The 15,817-nt window shown below is 39.6% G+C and overlaps 2 protein-coding genes across 5 annotated transcripts in view; one reads left to right on the top strand and one right to left on the bottom strand.

Moving 5' to 3' along the window:
- LOC145944121 (uncharacterized) overlaps positions 1-15,817 on the bottom strand; it is a 399,257-nt gene that overhangs the window by 169,201 nt on the left and 214,239 nt on the right. The gene's annotated exons all lie outside the window — the stretch shown is intronic.
- The window catches only part of LOC145944111 (uncharacterized), a 332,431-nt gene that overhangs the window by 171,672 nt on the left and 144,942 nt on the right, over positions 1-15,817 (top strand). The window lies entirely within an intron of this gene.

The following is a 15,817-nucleotide window of genomic DNA, read 5'->3' as shown; positions in this document are numbered from 1 at the left end:
AACAAACCGGCCGTCTAACCGCTTCCGCCCTCGCGCGTCTCGCTCACCAAAATAATATAGACTAATTTCGGCGGGCATCCCTCGGGAAGCATCCCGGGGGAGCAATAAGGGGGTCACGGAAACGCTCGTCGGCATTGAATTCTATCCATTTGTCCGGCCGGACTAGTTCGCGGAGAACAGCCGCGAAACTTCTAATTTCCCCATACGTCACACGTGGGCATCGCTCTGACATGGCCAATCGTGGCCCCTTCCTGCTGCAATCGCTGCGAAAACACGTAGGGGCTGTTTAACCCTCTCTCACTTTCAGTGTATCCAATCAGAAAGCTATTCTTTTTTTTTTCTTCTTTACCTGTAACATGCAAATGTGACGAATGTCCGTTCGCTCTGCTTTATTAACTCGTCTCTGCTTTCGCGAAGAAATATTGTTCATTAAACACGCCTATTTGGTTCGCGCGGAAATATTTTCCATTTATCAAGTATACTTATTCGTATCGTGGAACACTCGAAGGCACGATAAATATACCTAGCCGAGAGTTCGTGACTTAATCTGTAAGAGTATATCGACTGTATATATACGCGGTCGTCTTTCGTGGATTTATGACCTTATTCATGCCTCGCGCTTTCAGGCCTTTCCATCTTCCGTATCGTTATCTATACATGTAGATATGCGTTGCGTAATAACGCGTTGTGTATCGATAGTGTATTTCCGTAATAGGCCGAATTTTTCTCCGAAAGCGATCTTCCTTATTTCGAGAGTTATACCGAATATCGAAGGGGAAGAGATATTGTAAGGAGAAATATTATTTACAAAGCAGAAAGATTTGCTAGAAATGTGCAAATATTTTTAAGACACGTGATAATGATATTGGATAATTGGTTCGTAAAAATTTAATATAAATTAAAAAAAAAATGTGTGCATCTGACTATCATAATTTTAATTTAGCTTCCTATACTAAAAATATATAATACATTCTTAGTGCTTCGATTTAATTATTTAACAGATGTCGTTTCTCGGATCAAAGACTCATGATTAGATTCGCGCGATAAGAATTTCTTCCTCCGGTGAAAGACTGCGCAATCCTCCTCGTGGAAACCTTATGGGAATCTTCGCGAATCTCCGCTGGCAGGGAAAAGGCCTGAAAGCAGCACGACGGCGGATATATTTCGCTTGCGAGAGAGCTTAAGAACACTATTCTCCCCGCCGTCTAAAGCGGAAATCCTGGGCAGCGCGCCGTCGTCGAGATTCCCGAAGTGGAGTATCGTGTTCGGGTGTCTTTCATGTTTTTCGCGTCGAGTTCGGTCTTGTCGCGCGAAAGCACGAGAGAAATCGCGTACTTCACCGCGAGCGAGAATTTCTATTCGTCATCGTCGAGCATTTCGGATTAGAACTTAGACTTGCGGAACTGAAGACTGCGCTAAACAAAATAACTATTTCTTATTTAATTCCAGATTTTATGCGCGCTTCTTCTTTAACAAATAAAGCTTCGACAATTTTCTATAAAATAATCAGCTGGTTCAATCGCAGGCTGTAGTAAACAATTAACATAATATGACATATAATATATAATTATCACAAAATTAATTTGATCGAGTTAGAAGAATTCAAAGAATTATTTTATAAAAATAATTTGAATTACATCAATATATTGCATATTAATTATTTTGATTGCTAATACAATCAGTTTTGCCTGAGAAGTTAATCCATGTACGCTAGAAAACGAGAGATAAAACAGTTAGGAAGAAACCACCGACGAATTTTCGCGGATAGAAGAGAGTCGCGGGAGACAGTGGAATAATAAATCTTGCTACTCAGCATCCGACAGTGGAATTTTGCAACGGAGAAGAAATTTCAGCGCGACGACGACGCTTTTTCTTAGTCGATATAGGAAACGCGTCTAATGGAAGGGCGGTCGACAGACGCTCCGAGAGATGTCTTAAAGGCCATCGATTCGGCCAAACCTGTCGGATAACTTGCTAGTAAGACTTATCGCGTATCGTAGAACGGTCCCGGGGAGACGAGGGTCCTCCACATAGTAGGGCAGTTTGTCGAGACCCTCCGCGACAACTATCTTCTACAGGCAGGGTCCTCCCTTCTCCCTTTCTCTCGATAGTGGCTTAGAAGCCGTTGTTCTCTCTTTCCTTTCTTTATAACCACCTCCACGTCCGGAAACGATCTCGAACGTGCGACAGCGATCGAATTAGTTCTTTTTTTTTGTCGATCCGAAACTTATTCGGTCAGAGAGACGCGCCACGTTCCTTCCATCGGCACGTACGCGAGTCTTGTTCCTGCGGGGATGTCCTCCCGACAGTGGAGATCGGCCCATTTAGCGCAATCGTCGACGCTAAAAATAAAAACGACGGACATCTACTGCGGGGGATGCGATTGGAGATCCGTGCCGCATTTATTTTAATTTGCAGAAAACAAGGCGCGCGAGGACGGGAGGACAAAGGACAATAATTGTTTCGTTCGACCCTTGCGATCCTGATCTATAAATTAACGGCTCTTTCGGGCCTCTCTTCTTAATTGGGCCGCGTATTAATCCCCCTCCAGGATGCGACCGCAAGGATTTATTTGCGGCGTGATGCGAAGGGGAAAGAACGGCGGTGATAAGAGAGACTCAGAAACTGGTTGGAAACGTGGAAGGACACGTGAGATTACGAGGTCTTAACTGTGCGTGCCAAAATGGACAAGGATCGCCGGCCTTGACGTTCTAGAGCGTGGAGATATCCGAAATATACAACGGTCCAAAAAATCTATGCGAGCAGATTTCCCATGACTTTGTTATTTAATGAGAAATCTCTGCGCGAATAAAAAGTTTGAATTCTTTTTCTTCAATAAAAATAATAAATATCTGGAATTATTATAAGCGATCTATATAGAAATTATTTTTTATTTTAAAAATTTCTTTTGGCAATTAGTATGATATGTGAAATTGAATGAAAGGAGATTGCAAAGCTGAAAATTTTATTAATCTTTTTAACAGAGTTTATATAAATAACATAAATTATATTTAACTTTTATTATTTATTTTATATCGTGTAAATGTTGATATTTGTTTATTATTCGCGATTCGATATTTCCTAATTTGATTCGTATTTACGGAAATTAATGACGCGTCGTGATATTGATGAAATCATACATTCATCCGATTTCGCTGATAGACAGTGTGCTGCATCGGAACGTTACATCGAAACATTACGTATGTTAAAATAGACGTTAATCGCGCGCCGTAATTTTTCGGCGTGCCATTTGTATTATATAATGACGAGCGAGCGAAATACACAGACGGGAGAAAGTAGACAAATTTGATCAACGGCTGCGACACCTCGACTCCTATTCCGGTGTTTCCGGTTGTCGCGTCAGCTTGCTGGAAGCGGCTAATTAATAATAAGCGCTTAATTATGCGAATGGATGCGCGCTTTTGTTGATTGCACCGGCAGATACGGACGAATGTCGCCCACGAGAAAAGCCTATTCGAAAGCGTATTTCATGCAGCTTCGCATTCCGCGCGTGCATTTGTATAACCGGATATACGCCACCACGCAGCCGTGTAACAATTGCAACATGTTACTGCAAACGCAATTATTCGTGAGCTAATATTTATCAAAGACACGTGCACACATTTATCTGCCAGTTTCCAACAACAACAACAAAAATACTTAAACAATTAGATAAATTTGTTGCTCTTTTTTTTTGAAAATTTTGAATCTTTACAAACTATGTTTCATATAAACTTTTCTGAATATTTTGTACATCGTAATTTATGTTTTGCATCATATTTAAATCATTTATAATTTGTTAAATTAAAATTCTAATGTTCTATATAAATTAAAATAGTTTACAAGGGTGCATCGATTAATTAACTGTTTCCACATTTTTGACTTTATATTTCTCTGATATTTCTGGTATATAGGATATATAGAATACTGATTTGCGTTGAATATCAGATAAACGGTATTATATCGTTGCCAATGACACGACATTTTATCCCAAAGATTTTCGAATGGTTCTGCGCGTTTCTTGTTGACTCTGGGAAGTTGAATAGGGGTGAGACTAGAAGAGAGGCTGCCTAACGATTTGGGAGCTACGCTTTGACGTACGGTTGCTCCCACGAGGTCTCTTTGTGAGTAAATATATCGCGAGCATCCACACAGACACCGGATAAGAGATAAACAGCCGCGAAATTCATCTTAATTTTAGAACACGGCTCTCGCAAAGCAGTCCTCCAAGTGTAGTCCCGATGGAGAAAATGAAACGTGACTAATTGAATCACGTGGAATTAAGGTGGTGGATGCGAGGGCGTCTCCCGAGAAGATTAATGAAACGATTTCGCTAACAATCGCGTCATCGAGTCCTTTCGAAAATCGTTAACGCTGTTGTTATCCTGTCAATTCAATGATTGATAGATAGCATAAAAATATAATGTATATTCTATTATAATAATAATATCTATTATAATATAGTATTATTATTATTAATTATAATATATTAATTGATTATAATATATTATAATTGATTATAATTATTATATTAAATATAATAATAATATATAATAATATTAAATAATAATATATTATAAAAGTATCATGTGTATGTATGTTATAAAATATCATAAATATTATTGAGTATTAATTCACTCTATTATCGTATATGTGCATTATTAATGTATATTATTATATTAATTCACTACTATTGTGTAATATATTCATAGATTCATATTATACTTTGGACGATCTGTTGATTAACTAATTCGTGCTTACTCGGATAGAAGATATCGCAGGGAGCTTATCAACTTCCGTTTATTACCCACGAATTCGCGATTAATGACCACTGGATTCACATATCTGTGCCATCTACAAAGGTGCGTGCATCGCGATCTCTAACCGGGCATTCGCGATTAGAATGGAATTTTAGGGTGCGTTTCACGAGACGAAAACGAGAAGGGGGTGCCGCAAGTCGGGAGCGCGATAATTAATAAACAAACTCATAGATATGCGATAGGACGTTGCGTGAGATTTACATTGGGAGGGAGAAGGAGGGCTTTCGCTTTTCCCTTTCGCTTATCCGTTGCTTATCGCCGATTAGAAACGCGAGTTCCCGACGACCTTCGATCGTGGTAGCTTTTTTATCTTACCCTCTCTTTCTTCGGGAGTGGCCCGAGAGTCGGAGTTAGCCGAGAGCTAAAACGTTTTCAGGCGCCGTGCTTTGCAGTGAAAGTCCCGTTGCATCGCGCAAAAACAAGGGTGAGTTACGAGCGAAGGGTGAAATCGTCCGCGTCGTCTCTCGTCGTGTCCTCTTCTTTCCGTACCTACGTTTAGGAGTCGGATAATTCAGGCGATACATTTGAATTTGCCAGCATTTACCCCGCCGATAGCCCTGCCGTTTATCTTCGTCTCCCTCTTTCCCGAGGGATACTTCCATTAAGTAATTATCGCGTCAACGGATAAGTCAAGTTTGAGTTCTTCTTGGTAATCGACTTTATTTATGTCTTAGGATACGTTTTTTTTTTACAGCTGTTGATCGAATTAAAAATCATGCAGTTTTTTTGCTTCTTAAACATTTTTTTGATATTGTTTTTGTGAAAAAATATTTTGAAGAGTATAGAATATTTTTGTATCTATATTCGCAAATGATACTGTATTTATAAATCTGTAAATTTCGAAAACAGTTATCTCCTTCTCCATTAGCCGAGTATTAAACGGTTCAGTTGATCTTTAGGCGGAACTAGCGTACGATTTAAGAGCCAAGAATCATCGCGATAATTTCCACCAAACGGAAATCGTGGAATCTCTCTCACTCTCTCTTTCTTATCTCTTCCCGAGTCTTCGTGTATATATACGCGCGAATTCTCCATTACTGGTAAGGCCATATTTCTTTGATTATCGCGTGCGTGTGCATCAGGACGAGCGAAATACAGGTTTTATCATTTGCCTCGTAATTAATGCTCGGTCTACGTAATTAAGGGTCCCGATTAAGGGACCGAATTCGAGAGAGCCTCTCGCGAAACACTATGCATTATGATATGCATTGTTGCGTGATCCTATACGAACAAAAATCTCGGTCGTTGAATATTTTCAAGCTTGTATTTCGTGCGCATAATTTAATAATTATTTTTCTCGTTTGATTGCAGGTAAGCGATGAACGCGATGGCCTACTTTGTTGGAAAGGAATTACGCTCGTGTTTCGGTCGGATCTCACAGTGGCGTGAAATAAAATATATCCAGTGAGTCCTTTTGTAAAAATATTTTCGCGGGCGACTCGTAATTTCGCCTCGTCTTGGCAGACGCGTATCTAAGAAATGGCGCACTCTGTTTATCTTTTTACGACGTTGCACGATAAATTGTTCGAGACGAACAGATCGCCATTTACGTAAACATGTCCACACGCTGTGCATGCATCCCCCGGTAAAGAGGAATAGAATAAAACACAATGAAGGATCGATACCGCGAAAAGTTAAATGGATAACATAATGGTTGCCGGGTTAACGTAAGAGCATCCGGAGATGCGATGGTAGGGTAAAGGCGCCGGAATTTCAGCCATTTTCTTCCGGATTCGTCTCGCACGCGTATATTTCGAAAGGGACCGACTATCGAGGGTGTCGTCCGCGTTTCGCGATCTCCGCGTAATCTTATTTGCAATATATCTCCGCGAGGAGAAGAGGAAGGTCTCTCGCGACGAGAGACCGATCCGTCGTTTTCCGTACTTTATATTCCCGTGTTTCTCGCGATACTTTTACGTTTTCTTCTTGTTTTTTTCCTTTATACGTACGAAACACTTTTACGAGTACCTCTAAACAGGAACTATAAATTTCTCGTTTTATGCACCGGTCGTTGAACGTTTCGCCGCTACGACTTTTCTACAACTACGGCGAAAAAAAAATGCATCTGCGAACAATGCGTGGCAATTTTTCGGATAATTCCGACAGTTAGGCCCGCAGTTACTATAATAATGACCTACGTGGCGTAAATTCGCGAAAGCGACTTATCGCAAGGGTGATTCCGTAAGGGACCGTTTACGCCGTCGTTCCCCTATTCCGGTTTACGGTGGTTTAATTATCGACTGAACCGGCAGGACGATAAATCTCGGCAGCTGCTTAACGCCGAGAAGCGGCGGAGTGCAGTTGCGAAAGAGCGGCGCAACAGTTCGACGAAATTGACGTCTCCTCGGGAAAATTTCTTGGCTTTTCTCTTGATAATAAATTCATCGTGTCGCATTTCACTCGCGCACAGTCGCCGGATAAATTATACTCGCGCTAATTTCGACGTTTGAACATTCGATGATAAACGGTGCGGCAACGTGGAGAGAGAGAGAGAGGGAGAGATGAGGGTAAGCTGTGCGATCTTAAAAATAGGATTTCTCTCCATAGGGAAATCTAATTTCTCTTCCGGCGCGCGCGCGCGGCTCTTTCGCCAAAGTTCGCGATAAAAGTTAAATCGGAATTAACGAATTAAACAGTTCAACGAACGGCTTTAAATAAGTCCTGCGAATAAGGAGGAAAGTTCCATAATCGTCGCAAGTTCGATGACTTTTAGCAGATAGATGCCGCGGGAAGTTGGAGTTTTATTTGCAGATATCTTCGTCTCGCGGAAATATATAATTATAGTGTATTAAAGAAAAAGACGTTACATTATATACGTAAAAGTTATAAATTAAATTATAATGAATGAAGTTATAAATTAAATTATAATGAATAACGAGATAGATGTTAGAGCATAATATACAGATAACTTATTTTTGCATCACAAGAGGATATAATTATTCTCCTTCTTTCCCTCGATCCTTCCAGTTTATCTCGCAATAAGTAACAGCGACTCCTTACTTTGTCCGGCATCGTGAGGAAACTATCCTCATTGAAAAAGGTCATTTCTCACGTTGGCCTCCTGAGGGCACTTCATTAAGATAGCCTATCAAACGACGGTCTTTCAAGCGTTCCGACAAGAGACCGTTTCCTCGACCTGACCTTGTCGAAGACAGGGGACAACCGGACCCTTGAAACACGTTCACGAGCGTAACGAAGGGCAAAGCACCGAATAAGGTTCCTTCCTTCGAAATTTTGATGAAGAGAGAGGAAAGCTCGATGAAATCGATTTTTTTACATTTAGCGTTACCTTCCAGAAAGATTCGATCGTTATAAAAAACCCTTTTCTCAAAGACTCCTTGTCTAAGAGAGAGACGAGTCCCTGTTAACGAAGATGATCTTGGTCCGACTTCTCTGTACTTGAAAGCTCTTCATCACGAAAATCTTTGATTTCGCAAATTAATGATACGAAAGAGATATATTTATCACGATTTATTCTTATTATTATAACATTTTTATTGTTAAAATTATGTATAGAAAAAAATGACAAAAATAATTGCAAAGATATTTTTCAAATGTATTTCTTTTTTTATGCACTTTCTCAATTTTTTTTCCTATATAAACTTATTTTACCGACAGCTTCTGGAAACACGTCGGTTTAGCTACATATTTACGCTGTCCCGTTTCGTGTTACTATTTCTTTTTTTTTTTTTTTTTGCAAACTGTATCCTTGAATACGACTCTTCGCATCCGACGTTTTATCGACTTTCAGCGAGTCGCGACGATCCGCGGAAATAGGGTCGTAAAACTTCGATACTTCCTTCCTTCCAGCTGCACGACGTTTCTCGACGATTCTGGAGATAAGCCTAAAGACAATAGGGTGTGCTAGTAGGAAATGACAGCCCACGGGGCTCGAAGATCTAACCCAGATTAAGGGTCGTGAAATCTTTCCTGCGTACCTTCCTTTTCAGCCTCTCTCGCCCACAGACCGCTTTTCCCCGCATCATTTTAGAAACTTCGAATCCCCCACTCGCGAGAGAGTACCCACTCGAGTTTCCTGCCGAAACACTTGCCGAGCTACACGTTTGAGGAGGGAATAAAAATCGGGAAGGGAAAAGAATGGAGAAAGAGAGAGAAGAGGGAGGCAGAGATCTCCTCACGCCGAATTATAACCGAATGTATCCAAATCCTCCGCGAACGTACGCAGGCACGACACCTTCTATTCGGAAGTAAAGATACAGAGGTGCGCTCTTGAGAAAACTTACACGGTAATGGCGAGCTCGTCTCCCGTCTGACCACGATGGTTTTCCCCACCTTGAAAGATTATCCCTGAGTGGCGGCGTTTGCGTCCGCGAGCATTTTGCGTGTAACGCGACGCGTAAAGTGGTAAGATAAAAATTGCGGGAACACCACGAACAAGGTATATCTTTCTCGATTGTACTTGAAAGAATGTTTATTACATTTATGAAGATGACGTCAATTGCAACATCAATTTGTAATAATTAGAATATAATCCTTAAACTTTTAATCGCTATATAAAATCGAAGTAGAGAATTAAATTCCTAATTTAAATGTAGGTGCATATAATATAATTTTTTAAATTAATAAAGATACTATAATTTAAATGATACTATAATATACTATAATATATAAATGCTCATTTTAAAAAATAGTGGCTGCAACTCGAGAAGAAATTAAAATAAATCAACCAATATAAATTATGTCGTTCGACGTTGAATGTAATCGACCGCAGTGTAATTTTTCCTTTGTATACGCCGCCGTAATGCTTCCTCCGGAATCTCCCGTGTCTACTAAATCAGCCGCACTGTAACTATGCCTAATCACTAACTGCAGTCAAACGACGCGTTAATCCGCGGAGCAAGGCCGATCTCGAATCTATGCAAATACAATTACCCTTCTCTCTTTGCCGTCAAGCTCACCCAGCGCCCTCGGCGCGGAGATCGGTCGGTTCTTATCAGATCGTTTCTCAGAGCATCGCGCAAACGAGGCAGGATCATCCCCGGGACTATGTTAATGCAATGGGGAGAGCTTTATCCCGTGGGATTAGCCAGGTCCGCGGAAAGCTTTTTTTCCCTGCAAAGTTCCGAGGTACACCAAAGAGAATCGATCGCGTGCTTTTTTATAGATGCAACGTCGCATTGTCTTCAAATTCGTCCAAAGGGACGAAAATATTAAAAGTTAAATGAAATTTCTACTTTAGATCGTTCTGTAATTTAAACATTTCATTGCAAGAAAATATTTATGAGAACAATGCTCAGGCATTTTATAAAAAAATATGATATTTAAATTTTTGCTAAGAAAGGGTCGCTTTTAATTTCGTCAAGAAGAATTCCTTTCACACGAAAAGAATCACAATGTAAAATATATTTTATATATTATTATATTATGCCAACATTTTTATTATTTCAAGTTAAATTAGAGATTTTTAGAATTTTTGTAGTTTTTGTTTAATTTTTCTTCGTTTCACTATCATTTTCGGTTCTATAGTGAACATTTGTATATGCGTTGTTCTTCGAAAAATCGAGCATCGGAAATTACGGCTTTTAATCCCGAAAGTGCACTCTCAGTTTGCCATGGATACTCTATTCAACCTATCAATACGAGCCGCATATCGTGGAATTCGTGTCGTAAATCAGGTTTTAACTAAAGGCCTTCGGGTGAGTGAAGAGAGTCTCAACAAATCGATGCGCCATGCTACGTCGCGACCTCGCGCGTATTTTACCTGTCAAGGAATAATGATTGCGGTGCATTACTTGTTCGACGGCTCGGATGATCAGCGTCTCGATACGAAATGACTTAAGCTTCGTTATCCCTTTACCGCATCTCAACCGTAAGATAAGTTTGATTTTGATTTCTCTGAACCGACTCATGTTCTTTGGAAAATTACGATGAATCTCCGATGCATTTTCAATTTCAAATATGTTTGTATATGTGGACTAATTCTTTCATCTATCATCTGTATCATTAATTTTATTAAGCTTATAGATTGTTATGTAATTTAGATAATTCTAGACTTTGATTTAAAGCTTTAGAGTGCTGTTCTTCTTCAGGAAAATTGAATGCCTTGCTCGGTGCCATATAAATTATTATTAAATCTTTGTGTGAACTCTTTCTTCCTCTTCTGCTGATCACTATTAGTAAAATCATATAAGGTTGGATACGTTCTTACGTTGATTTTCCGCGAACGCAGGATGTTTTCGTAAGACTTCGCGTCGACAGTAAATTAAACCGCTCGCGTTTCGTGCCAGAAATAATCGGACAGCCAACTTGGTGGAGACTCGTAAAAAAAGCAGAGTTACATCCAGCAGCCCACTTCTTTTATCACTCTCATCTCTCGCGGCTGGATTACGATCGAGTGCAACGTGATGCAACTCGCGAATTCTTCCGTTGCATTGCGTCGCATTGTTTCGCGATTGCTCGCGAAATTCTAATCGATCGATCGGGGGATCGATGCATCAGAGAATCGATCCAAGATAAAGCCGTTTTACTGCGGTTCTCGCGATGGATAAGAGGCGGCGTCGGCCATTCAGTATAATCGATTCGCGGCGCGATAAAGGAAAATTACACGCCCGGCGTAAATTGAAATGCACCCTGCGTCGATACTCATACGATGGCTAAGAACTGCGGTTATATCCGCGTGCGTGCTGGACCTTTGATAGTACAAAATACACGCCCGTGATACGCGATGTAGTTTCTTTTGTACCCGGCGGTCGATTCGTATCTGAATATAACGCAAACAGCGAAGTCGGTGGTCGTTAATTTTTTTTTTTCAGTGCATGTTTATCACGACATTGCCCGGTCATTGAAAGCGGAGTATTGAATTAACGTAATTTTTATGTGCATTATAAAGTCTTTCGATTTATATCTTCTGAATATGTCGTAAATAATTTGGAAAAAGCTGACTTGATAATTGAGGATATGATCAAAGAATATTTTAAGAGAGTTACGTATATTTATCTTTTGTAGTAAAATATTCTAATTTCAGAATCGGAAAATATTTTTGTGTACATAAAAAAAAAATACTTGTAATATATTTAGAAAACAAAATTTTTTATTATTAATTGTAAAGAAAAAAATTATTTTACGTTTATATAAATTATTTTATTTTAACAGATATAAATGTTTTTAGAATGCACGCACTAATATGATATTTCGCATCATGTATTATGTTTCGTCTAGAATATTGCCAGAAATTATTACGAGCTATGCAGACTTCACATGTTGCCTACGCTGTGCTTAAATCGCTTTTGCTTGAATATGAGATAAAACAGGAGAAAGGGATAGAAACTCGAGGATAATAATCTACCAGGTTTAAAGTTTCTTTATACGTTGTTGAACACAAAGCCGTACTGCAGAGAAACACATTCCCATTCCCGTAAAAAGTTCAGAATAGCTGTAGAAAGGTTAAAGGTAACGAAGAGAAGTAACCACTGCTACCGGTATTCTTGCAACAAAGTGGTTGATTTTTATGAGCCCCAAGGCTCGTCTTTTTTAACGTCATATACGAACTAACTATAATATACTGTTTTGTCTTTCAGTCTTTTGTTGTTCCATTATATCGGTATTAAACTCTGTTTTTTGTAATTAACATTTTTCATAATTATCAGAAAAGGTTACGTTAATACAACTATACGTAATTTCATCTCTCTTTTTCAAATTTGTATGAAGAGAATGGCAAATTGCTCAAATTGAAACGAGAGAAGACATATTTTTAATCGCTCTACAAAAGAAAAAAATGACATTTACGAGGTACAATCGTCAGAGTAAAGGGGCCTTTTACATACGTTTCATGCATAAAACGGGGTCCGACCGAAATTATGCACCCGGCAATAGGTCTCCGTTGTAGCGCCGTGCTCCGATAATATACGGGGGCTATATCCGTTTTTACGCCACTGCGATCAGGGATTGTGAAATCGCGTTAAACTCCCCCTCTGATAGGCGATTATGTTCAACGAACCTTTTGCACTTACGCACGACATCACGCAGCCCTCCGGATTTAACCAACGACAGGCTCGTGCCTGGATGAGACAAAAAAAGTTCATCGCCAATAAAACAGAATGCGAGGAGGAGTTTACCGTTAATAGCGTAAGTGAAATACGGCGTTTGCAGTCAGACTCTCTGTGTAACGAAATCGCCGCATCTATGAGCTATAAAATCGACTATCAACGTATAATAGAGAATTCTAGGAGTATTAGAAAGATTTTAAGATATAATTGCACGAGCAACTATATATATTTAATTAAGATTATCAGTCTAAGGAATAAATAAAGAGACGTGTAACACGAAATTTATTCAACATACTCTTACCTCAGGTATTAATGCTGCCGGTTCAAGGAACTCGTCCGAGGGTTTAGCTCGTGCATTCGACGTGTAAACTTACCCAAGGTCAGCATAAAGAATTGTACGTCGAGCTAATATCACTTCCGTTTCCTCCGCGACACAATGTAGCTTAATTGACCGGAAGACGTCAGCGTACGCTGCTGCATTTCCGATCATCGTTCGTCATTCTCGGCCTAGCCGCATATTTTGCCTTTTTGATCGACACTCATTAAATCGCATTAGCGCAGCGTATCGAATCGCCGCATAATGTCCCGCAGTGAAAAGTTTTCCTATTAGGGGAACGTGTCTCGTGGCTGTTGGATTAATCGATACGTTTCGCGGACGTCAGACTTCCGGCGCAATTTTAATGGCTCTCTTTTGCCCGCGAACGCGAAACGGTTGACGGATCTTTAATTAACTGACATACCGCATTAACGTCTTGCCATCAAGAATCACTTCCGAACATGAGTTGACGAATTCAAGAATATCCTGTTGAATAAATTATTAGTATACCGATGAAGATATTATAGAGAACAATTGGATATTTCGTTGGAAACCACGTTGTTAATGGCGAAAAAAAAATTAACATTGTAAATTAAAATTTTGCTTACAAATTATCGCTGCAACTTTCTCAAGTATTCATCCATAGAAATCTATACATATCTATCTTTTCCGACCATTTCTCCTCCTTCAACCTCACTAATTCCCTCAATAATTTCGAAGAGAGTATATTCTCGTAGGAAACAACTGAATATCTGGGTTCCGCAAATTGGCATCCGTCTTTCGACATTTCATTCGGCGGCTATTGTTGTTATTGTTGGCGCGAATGAATAGTTAATTTTTTTCGCGGCGCCGAAATAAAGTGGGGCAGTGTGTACCGATCTGTCAGAGTGTGTCGATATTCCGATAGTATACATTATTCCCCAGGTCGCGTTCATCCGGTCTGGCGGGTTAACGTCGTCTCGTGTGTCGATCGATGCGTCAGCCCGATGCGATCGATGAAAGGTCCGATTTCCATATGCACCAGACCATCACTACTACTACTGCTAACTACTACTACCACTATTACGTGCGCATTTCGTTCTCTCTGCAGCGGTGCAAGGCGCAGCATCGGCGTCGCCTGCATCGCCCTCGGTTATTGCATCGCAGTCAATATCAATCGACACTGTTTCAACATTAATCGCCGCTCCCGCGCGCGCGTCCGGTTTTTCCCGTATTATTTTTAAGTTACGAAAACGCGATCCCGCGCATTTGTAACTTTCCACGCTGCGTGTAATGAAAACGCATCTCGTATATGGGAAAGTAATTATTTAAAGAGAAAAACTTGATGGGAATGGAAGTAATGAATATTATAATAAAGTTATGATATATACTGGAGCTAGTGAAAAGGAAGTAACGAAGGCATGCAATATTAATTCATAACGATATAGAGAAAACAAATTTTTATTTCATCAATCATTTGGCAGAGCAACATAATTTACAACGTAGCAATAATTACAAGAGCATATAATTGTAATTTTTTAAGTATAAGTCAGGATTTAAAATAAATTCAAGATTTAAATTCAGGATGTAAAGTGAGAGAAAACACAGAGTATTGATTTGAATCGACGTATTCGCTTTTTCACGACGCGCTAATGTCGCGTTTCCTCGCCGAGGCAATCTAGGCATGTACAATTATTCCTGGACAAGGGACATCCGAAGTACACGTCGACAGCGGCAGGATCGAATTGCTCGTTTCCATTGACCCGCTCGTCCTGTCATTCGACGCCGCAGGGCCGTCAAGGGCGGATACCCCGACGTCCTGCAGTGATGTTACCCCCAAGTGCACCGAGCGCAAAGTGCACTCCGCTTTTCGGCATCCGAGTTTGCCTGCACAAATAGTCTTTCTGTCCCGAATAAAACGGAACGTTACTTTAATGAGTATTGCAATACAAATAATTCTCTCTCTTTCTCTCTTTCTTTCTCGCGCGAGAGCAGACACGAAATTCTGTTTACTGATAATCATCAAAATAATGGCGATAAAAAGAGATTGCGATATTGCATTTATTTCATATTTATTATATTATATTCATATCTATATTATATTATATTGATATTTATTACATTTATTATATGTATTTATTATATTATTTTTTATTATATATTTATTATATTTGTATTTATTTTATTAGATCGATTATGTATTGCGATTATGTATTGTGTAAAGTTGAATTTTTTTCCTAAAATTTTCTTATGTGCCTTGAATATAAAAATATATAATTATTTAATACAGCGTATGAAATACAAAAGGAATATTGCAAAATTAGCGAAAGAAATTATTACGTACTTCTTCCTGAAACATGATATTTCCGCAGTTGCCTTTTTCGTGTATGTTGATATTATTTCACATAGAAAAATCCATATTTAATAATTAAGTAATAATTTCACAAATCATCCCGTGATTATTCACGAAACACGGGAAGTAGTGCTTCATATTCGCTGCGTAACAATGCGTCGCTTGATTTCGAGCACTTGATTCGCATGCGATTCTGCGAGAATGCGTATGAGGAATTTTCATGATGACGGGTTCTCGCTTCGTCGGTCAGAACCAGAGCGATGACCCGCGCGTTTTCATGGATCGCTAATGCAAGGAGCGATGCTGTTGCACGCTGTTGACATCGTGCGTTTCGTTATGCGTC

The sequence above is a fragment of the Prenolepis imparis genome, unplaced genomic scaffold, assembly GCF_030444845.1.
Source record: "Prenolepis imparis isolate NDT839.2.m4 unplaced genomic scaffold, iyPreImpa1.0 SCAF_12, whole genome shotgun sequence".
Classification (NCBI taxonomy): Eukaryota; Metazoa; Arthropoda; class Insecta; order Hymenoptera; family Formicidae; genus Prenolepis; species Prenolepis imparis.
This window is presented reverse-complemented; position numbering and strand designations above follow the sequence as displayed.